The sequence below is a fragment of the Octopus sinensis genome, linkage group LG18 (genome assembly GCF_006345805.1).
Source record: "Octopus sinensis linkage group LG18, ASM634580v1, whole genome shotgun sequence".
NCBI classification, from domain to species: Eukaryota; Metazoa; Mollusca; class Cephalopoda; order Octopoda; family Octopodidae; genus Octopus; species Octopus sinensis.
Genome location: NC_043014.1, coordinates 32052100 through 32062099, shown reverse-complemented (window position 1 = coordinate 32062099; position 10000 = coordinate 32052100). Strand labels below are relative to the sequence as shown.

The window sequence follows — 10000 nt, the reverse complement described above, 5'->3', positions numbered from 1 at the left end:
CATATTTTATTGACTATATTGGTCTGTATGGGTTTAAGCAGGGTACAGTTGCATCAGTTTCAATAGTTTGTCTTGGAGAAGGGAATGTCAAAGCTGTGGATACTATCCCTCTTTCTATGAGTAAAGAGTTAAATCTGAGGACTAAGCTGTTTGCCTCTGTGAAGAAAACACTTGTCCAGAGCAGCTAGCTGTAAGCATGTAGTAAATAAGTACCATCTTGAACTCTAGGATTCATAAGTCCAGTTATCCAGTTACCATGGTATGTAACTGACCGAGCACACAAAACTCCCCTTGGGTAGGATGCCAGTCCATCACAGGGTTGCTCGTTTACAACTGAATAGACTGAAGCAACATGGAAGTTTTTTTGCTCAAGAACACAACACCCCAGCCAGTCTAGGAATCGAAACCATGATCTTGTGATCATGAGTACAACGCCCTAACCACTGGGTTACATGCCTTCATCTGTAAGCATGTACCACAGTGAAATATAATTTACTGAGTCATGTCCATAACAAAGACACTTATTTATTTATCAACAACCCAGTCCACTTAAATGTAAACAGTCCAGACACAACCTTACAATTCACCATGATGTGAAATCAGTTGTGCTGTAGCAATAACAATAGGCTTGCAAAATAGGAGTAAAATAAATGGCAGCAAGCTGGCAGAAATGTTAGCATGCCGGGTGACATGCTTAGCGGTATTTCGTCTGCCGCTACGTTCTGAGTTCAAATTCCGCCGAGGTCGACTTTGCCTTTCATCCTTTCGGGGTTGATTAAATAAGTACCAGTTACACACTGGGATCGATATAATCGACATAATCCGTTTGTCTGTCCTTGTTTGTCCTCTCTGTGTTTAGCCCCTTGTGGGTAGTAAAGAAATAGGTATTTTGTCTGTCGTTATGTTCTGAGTTCAAATTCCGCTGAAGTTGACTTTACCTTTCATCTCTTTGGGGTCGATTAAATAAGTACCAGTTATGCATTGAGATTGATGTAGTTGACTTAAACCCTTTGTTTGTCCTTGTTTGTCCTCTCTATGTTTAGCCCCGTGTGGGTAATAAAGAAATAAAATAGGAGTAAAATGTTGATTAACTCTTGTAAGAAATAAAACCATCTGCCTATAATAAATCAACATTTTACTGAAGATAAACATTGTTACCATTTTCTGTTACCATGGTAACAGAAAATTTTCATCAGATCTATGATTACCGATTAGATTAATTAATTTAGTGAGTTTATTAAGGGAGATTTATCTGTTCCATTGAGTGAATCAAGAGATTCTCTATAGAATTTCTCTCTTATAGATTCATTTCATTTCCTGGGTTGGTTAAAGACAACTTCTTAGGATCTCCCCCCCACTACCTCCAATGTTCGTTGATGGTAGTAGTAGTAGTAGTAGTAGTAGTAGTAGCAGTAGCAGAAGCAATAGTTTAACCCCAGTCAGTTCTAGTTAAGCAAATCTATGTAACCATTTTATTTATTTTAATGTTATGTTTCCTACCATGATGACAGTTGTATATGATTTGAGGTGCTTTGGTTACTATTTCTAACTGGGCAAGTGACGGTATAAAGATTTCTTCGTTGGCTTGTGTGTGTGACGTTGTCAACGTAAGATCCATTCTGTCTGTCTTTCTCTATTTTTCAATACAGACATACACATGCACACATGCACTCACTCACACACACACACATACATACATATATGTATACACACACATATGTATACATACATTCATACATACATACATACATATACACACACACACATACATACATACATACATACATTCATACACACATACATACATACACACACACATACATACATACATACATACATACATACATACATCATACATACACACATACATACATACATAGGCTCATAAGTGCTGGCGCCACATAAAAAAGCACTTGTAGTGGTGCTGCATAAAGGCATCCAGTACGCTATGTAAAGTGGTTGGCGTTAGGAAGGACATCCATCCATAGAAACCATGCCTGAACAGCCCTTCAGGTGGTCAGCTTCTGTCAGATCCACCAACCCATGCAAAGAAAACAGAGGTCAAACGATGGTGATGATGATGAATAGGAGGAGGAGGAGGATGGTGGTGGTGGCGGCTGTGGTGGTGGTGGTGATGATGACGATGATGATGATAATGATAGTGGTGGTGATGGTGGTGGTGGTAGCTTGCTTACGAACCACATGGTTTCAGGTTCAGTCCCACTGCGTGGCACCTTGGGCAAGAGTCTTCCACTATAGCCTCAGGCTGACCAAGGCCTTTTGAGTGGATTTGGTAGACGGAAGCTGAAAGATCTATATTTATATGTATGTATGTGTGTGTATATGTTTGTGGGTCTGTGTTTGTCCCCCCCAACATCGCTTGACAACCGATGCTAGTTTGTTTACATCCCCGTAACTTAGCAGTTTGGCAAAAGAGACCGATAGAATAAGTACTAGGCTTACACAGAATAAATCCGGGAATTGATTTGCTTGACTAAACGCAGTGCTCCAGCATGGCTGCAATCAAGTGACTGAAACAAGTAAAAGAGTAAACACTGCTGCCCACTTTTGAATCTCCTGCCTTGATATTGGTTAATCTGGAACTTTGGATACCAAGAGGTCAGATTGTTTCTTGAAAACATCTACCCTAACTCCATGAAGAATCCTCAGATGTTTTTGGAAGGCGTTAAATAGCTATGAGCTCTTGAATCGAAGGCTATTGCAGTACATGGCCCTCACTCTAGATGGGACAGTTGGGACCTTTGGAACAGTGCATTGATGTCCAGTTTGGGGTCTGGTATAGCTCTCAATTCCAAAGTTTGGTGCCAGCCCCTCCAGCATTTTCCATACTTATATCACTGCATACTTCTCCTGTCTTCACTCCAAATAGTAGAGTCATAGCTCTTTCAGTCTTTCCCAGTAGCCCAGCTGTTGTTACATTGATGCAATCTTCCTTGTGTTGCATCACTGAACTGCCTCAAGTTCTGCTATTAATCTGACACTGTAGAATGACCACAGTAAAGAACAGTAGTCCAAACAGTTGAGGACAAATGTATGTATACATACATACATATGTATGTATGTATGTATGTATGTATGTATGTATGTATGTATGTATGTATGTATGTATGTATGTATGTATGTATGCATGTGTGTGTGTATGTATGTATGTATGTATGTATGTGTGTGTGTGTATGTATGTACGTATGTATGTGTGTATGTATGCATGCATGTATGCATGCATGTATGCATGTATGCATGTATGCATGTATGTATGTATGGATGGATGTATGGATGGATAGATGGATGAATAGATGTATAGCATGTCAGGAAAGCTGTTTTAGTTGTCACATCATAGCACAGTTGTGCTATGGCATTCTCCAGCCAATCAAGGCTGGGCGTGTAGAAAATCTAGAGGCAGTTCTCTACCCATGAAACAAAGCAGGAGTTTTAATCAGTTTGTCGAAAGACAGAGGACTAGTAGCAAGAGCAGAAATTGCTTTACACAGCAAATTTTGTGCCGCTGGCTCTAAATTTTCAGCCACCCTCAACTTGATACGTCATTCATTTCTGCCCATCATGCTTCACGAAATTCTGGATGACATCAGCCGCAACTCTGCTTCATATATTTTCACTTAAGCTAGCTCTGTTTTCTATTTACTTAAAATGACTTCCAGCTGAATCTATTTTTCAAACGTAAATTACAATGTTTTCCTTGACTCATGCATACACACAGGCTATACTCTTTTTTATTTGTTAGCTCTTGTAATAATTTAATAAATTAAATTATTTGTTTAGAAACTGCCTTCTGATATTCCATTAGACATGCTTCTCAAAGCTCATTTATTAAACTTTCCCACGAACACTTTCAAACTATGAATTAGGGACTACACTCACTAAATATGTATTATATATGTTTGTATGTATATATATGTATATATATATGTATATATATATATGTATATATATATATATATATATATATATATATATATATATATATATATATATTCATATGATATGTATAATATATAAAATATATGCATATATACATACATATATGTACATACCTACATATAATGTAATATACATGTGTATATGGGTACAGGACATCAAAAAACGTAGACAAAATGAGAAATGAGAACATAAAAAATAAAAACATAGAAGGCGAACGTTTTGGGGAACAACAAAGACAACAAACAAATAGAGGAATGAGACATGCAACATAAAGAACATTCCCTTCATCAGTTGTCCCCTGTTTTATCTACTCTGCATTTCGAAGGTATATATATATATATATGCCTGTGTGTGTACGTGTGTATAGAACAGGCTTCTTTTTAGTTTCCATCTACCAAATCCACTCACAAGGCTTGTCTTCTACACAAGACTGCAGTAGGAAACACTTGCTCAAGGTGCCATTCAGTGGGACTGAACCTGGAACCATGTGATTGGGAAGCAAAATTTTTACCTCATATCCATATATATATATATATATATATATATATCACTTAACTTTATATGGCTTAAAGGCACAAACAATTAACCATAACGTAATAACTCAATATAGAGATGATGTGAATTACGAAAAACTTTTTTTTACTTACTGGTTAATCAGTTCAAATCATTAGAAGAGATCCATAGAGTAATAGTATAATACAATAATTTAAAGGATTTATTTACATAACTGTTGTACATGTGTTTCTGTAATAGATATTTATAAAATAAATACCTTTAATTTCATCACCAATTGAAATGTTTAAAACGAAGAAGAAAAAATCTAGCAGTTGTTATTATGCATTGAAGAATACATACTATATCTATATATATAAAACTGTAGTTGTGTGAGTGTCTGTCTCCTTCGATTTAGATTCCTAACAACTCCCACATTTTGCGGTGCAGTTTAACCAAATTCGGGTATCTTATAGTCGTGATTCATATCGAGCCTGTCTGAGTATTAGCGCGCATCTACGATGAGTCTACAATTTTAAAAATAATTTAACATCATTTTTTATCCATTTTAATGCATACTTTTCGTGTGTCGATGCGGCAGAGTTGGCGTCCATGGTCACACCTGCACCTGTTTGCTTTCCCCCTGTTCCCTCCCCCCATCGTGAAGCTGTGGGGAAGGGAGTGTAAGGAAATCAACGTCGTAAAGCGTTGTCAAGAGACTAGCGTTCTTTTAGAACGACTTCATGGCTTGAAGACACACCAAAACAAGAATGGCTAAGAAAGCCCGAATTGGCATCTATAGGGAAGATACTCTCTAAAAATGCTTATTAGTTATTTCCCTTACAAACCCTACCAACACCGGGCGATACTGCTAGTGATTGATACAAAAAGAAATATGAATAAACAAAAATACTGGAAGAAAAAATAGTAGAGAGGAAATTTTATATATGAACCTCGTATGTTCATATATGGATGTATATATATATGTACCGTAAGAGAGGGATACAAAGGCAGTGACAGAGAGAGAGAGGAGAAATGGAAAGACAAGAAAAGACGTCAACAAGAAACTATGGCATTACAACCAGCCAGGAACGGTCTTCGCTACATTTGCGGTACATGCCATAGGAGTGTTTGTCCAGGATGGACTACACACAGCCACAGCAGAATGTATCAGGCCATGAATGTAAAAGCCGGACTAGACTACTTATGCGCAACTCCATTGTCTCCCAGACAAAAAGGATGCCATATATGTAAAAGTTTATGTAGGTTTGTAAGTTTAAGACTGATTTAGCTGCTACAAAGTTGGGTATTAAGACAAGACTCTTGTATAACACCATTAAGAAAACACAGATCTGAAAAGCATTGCTTTGCTGTGATCACTGTTGTTGCTTGCTATGGCATCTATTATTGATGCTCAAACTGTGGTTGTTTTTACTCCTTGATGCTGATGTTGCTGTTCATGTTGTTGTCGTTGTTGTTGTTGCTGCAGCTGTGGCAATTTCAATTGTTGTTATAATTGATATTGTTCTCGTTGCTGTTGCTGTAATAAACATCTGACTTCCAATTATATTTAGTATCATTATCACTGTTATTGTGCTACAACTACTACTACTATTGTTGCTGTTGTTGTTGCTGTTTTTGTTGTTGTTGTTGTTGTTGAAGCAATGGCTCTTGTAACTACAGCAGTTGAAACTAATATCGTTGTTGCTGCTGTTGTTGTTGTTGTTGTTGTTGTTGTTGTTGTTGTTTTTCTTGTAAATATTTCAACTGCCAATCTAATCAATTATAAAACCACAATGGTTAAATTACTGCAGAAACTCCATTAAACACACTTTAAAACAAATATAGTATGTATGTGTGTGTGTGTATGTATGTATGTATGTATTATTATATGTATACACACACATGTGCATGTGTACACACACACACACGTGTATATATGTATGTATTTATACATGTGTTTGATCCATTGTATGGTATTGTGTGTTTATGTACATATATATATATATAAGTGTGTATATATATATATATATATACATCTATACATCTATATATATAATCAACATATACATGTATATGTATATATGTGTGGTGTATGTATATAAATGCATACATACATATATATGTATATTATACATATACACTACACCCATATATAATTATGAGGATGATGATGATTACGACGCACGACGATGGTGATGGTGATGATGATGATGATGTTGATTGGTGATGATGATGAAACAAATATACAAAAGACCTCAATGTGTGTGAGCTTGTGAGTGTGTACTGAACAGATGTGCACGTGTGATTGCTTCACCAAGATCTATTGATGGCTGCAGGCTTCTATTTCCATACATGCCACCTATTTAAACTTTGTGTTTTATCTATGTACATGATGATGATGAATGAAGACAACAACAACAATGACAATGATAATGATGTTGCTGATGATGATGATGATGATGATGATGATGATGCCAATGATGATATTGCAACTTAAAGTTATCTGACTAGTCTTATAAATGCTATTTCCTCTGTGTGTGTGTATATATATATATATATATATATATATAATATATATATTAAATTTAGATTCAGTAGGGTATATAATACCACTTGCTAAAATCAGAGCCAAGGCTAGCCACCTTATTATTACCTTATTAATATCATTAATAACAGTTATAATACATCTTTATTTAAAATGTGTGTGTGTGTGTGTATGCATGCATGTATGTATGTATATCATACACATCATGTGATCATGTGACCGGCCAGACTGTCAGAGTTGTTACACATCGCTAGTCACAATGCGCTTTTGCATTGTTTTAGCTTTCAATTGATGCCACCTCACTGCTTTGGCAAGCAGGCCAATAATCCCCCCACACACACAATCAAAGGGGCACTGGAGCAATGTGAGATGAAATGTTTAGGTCAAGACACAATGCACCACCAGTCGGAAACTGAACCCACAATCCAGCATCGTGAGTGCAGCAGCCTAACCACTAGGCCATGTGCCTTCTGTATGTATATATATATATATATAAATTATATATTATAATTATATATATATATATATTTAATAAATAGAATATCTGCATATATATACACATATGTACTACCTACCTCTACATGTACATATACACGCATAATGTGTACAGACCCAAAAAGACGTCGAACACATAGAAGACGAAACACATAGACACCCCCAAGGACAGACACCACAAAAAAGGGGAGGATACAGGACAATAAGCACAACGCAAAAATCCCCTTCTTCAGTCGCTAAGATTTCCTCTACTACACGTTTCGAAGGATAAAAGCGGACGTTACTTCGAAGAAAAATTCCTTCCGCGAAAGCAAATCAATTAAAATTCTGAGATCTTTTCGCAAGGGGTAAAAAAAAGCAGACGACTGTAACGACAGTACAAACATATAACAGAGTAAAAAATATATATATAAACAGTGGAAAAATATATATCACAGTGAGAGCAAGACAAGGAGAACAATATAAGAAGGGCTGTTAACGCCAGACGAAAAAGTATTGTAAACGCTGGATTTCGTGGAAGACAGAGAGGGAAATTTGTCAACCAAAAGCCTTGCGAGGCGGGCGAGAAAGGACAGGACACAGTCACTACGGACGTATCGTCGCAGATGGATGACGGGATGGGGGAGGAGGAGCAAGAGGAAGAGAGAGAAAGAAGGGAATGGTGCGAGGAGACCATGAAGAATGGTGCAAGGGAGAGAGAGATGAAGAATGAGAGAGAGAGAAGAGACAAGTTAAGTGAAGGAAAAAAAAAGAACGAAACAGGAATGGGAGAGAAAAGAAAGAAAGATGCAGAGTCGCGTGCAGTTAATATCAAGGCTAACTTGTAAACAGAACAATCTTACTTAGTAGGGTGCGTGCGTTTAATCGTATAATATGTTAATAAAATAGAATATATGCATATATATAAACATATATGTACGTACCTACCTCTACATGTACATATACACGCATATATGTGTACAGGACACCAAAAGACGTCGAACACATAGAGAGACGAAACACAATACCACACCAAGGAACAAGACAAGCAAAAAAGGGAGAGATACGGACAATAAGCACAACGAAAAATCCCCTTCTCAGTGTCGCTAAGATTTTCATCTACTAAACTTTCGAAGGATAAAAGCGAGACGTATACTTCGAAGAATATATATATATATCTATATAGTTATATATATTATATATATAAAACACAGAACTATATTTTACCTTATTTATGATATGCAAGCACTCAGTACCTGTGGTGAAGTAATACACTCAGTAGATAATATATCTCTTACGGTCACAACTTGGTCTATGAAATTATGTAAGGGTTAAATAATAAGGTCATTCGGGGTTGTTTTTCACACTTGATGTTCCCTTCCCACTGTGTATGAAGCTGAGAGATACTTGAAAATATTTGGTGTTTTTCTTGAAGGAGATGCTCACAATCATGACATAGTGAGTTTGATTCCCAGACCAGGCTGTGTTGTGTTCTTGAGCAAGACACTTTATTTCATGTTGCCCCAGTTCACTCAGCTGTAGAAATGAGTTGTAATATCACTGGTACCAAGCTGTATCAGCCTTTACCTTTCCCTTGGATAACATTGGTGGCATGGAGAGGGGAGACTGGTATGCATGAGCAACTGCTAGTCTTTCATAAACAACCTTGCCTTAAGGGTAACTTTCTAGGTGCAATTGCATAGTCATTCATGACTGAAGGGGTCTTTACTCCCTGAGGGAGGGACAGGAATGGAATTGGAATACTGAATAATTGGATATTCATCTGGGAGAAATTATCACTCTAAGCTAATAAAAAGAAAGCAAGGAAATAAACAGTTGAAGAAAGAAAGCAGTAATACATGAAAGAAAGGAAGACCATCTTATATCTTTACTGCCCACAAGGGGCTAAACATAGAGGGGACAAACAAGGACAGACAAACGGATTAAGTTGATTACAACGACCACAGTGCGTAACTGGTACTTATTTAATTGACCCCGAAAAGATGAAAGGCTAAGTCGACCTCAGCGGAATTTGAACTCAGAACGTTATGGCCGACGACACACCGCTAAGCATTTCGCCTGGCGTGCTAATGTTTCTGCCAGCTTGCCATCTTGGATAATTTTATATAGACATCTTGGATAATTTTATATAGGCAGGTGTATAGATAGATAGGAAGACTGTTTGCCAGACAGACAGACTGATAGATAGACATAGAGATAGTCAGACAGATAGGAAGGCCGAAAACAAGGTTTGATGGTTTGTGTATAGAGGATAGACATTTAGAGACTGAATGAAGAGACACATAATCGATAGATAGGCAGGCAGGTAGATGGATAATAGAGACATAGGACAGGTGTGTGTGTATGGGTGTTGTTCATTTGTATCTATGTGTTACCTCCTACTGTTCTCTCTCTCCCCCTTTCGTTTTTCTCCTCTTCCTTCTCTAATTCGTTTTTCTCCTCTTCTACCCCCCTTTCAATTTTTCTCTCTCATCCTTTCTCTAATTCTTTTTTTCTCCCTTTCGCCTT

General features: G+C 37.1%; 1 long non-coding RNA gene across 1 annotated transcript in view; it reads left to right on the top strand.

The window, feature by feature from the left end:
• The window catches only part of LOC118766871, a 22025-nt gene extending 12978 nt beyond the window's left edge, over nt 1-9047 (top strand). The window contains exon 3 of the long non-coding RNA XR_005002782.1: nt 8910-9047. This is a non-coding gene — a long non-coding RNA (uncharacterized LOC118766871). The remainder of the gene's footprint in view (nt 1-8909) is intronic.
• Nucleotides 9048-10000: the final 953 nt, after the last annotated feature.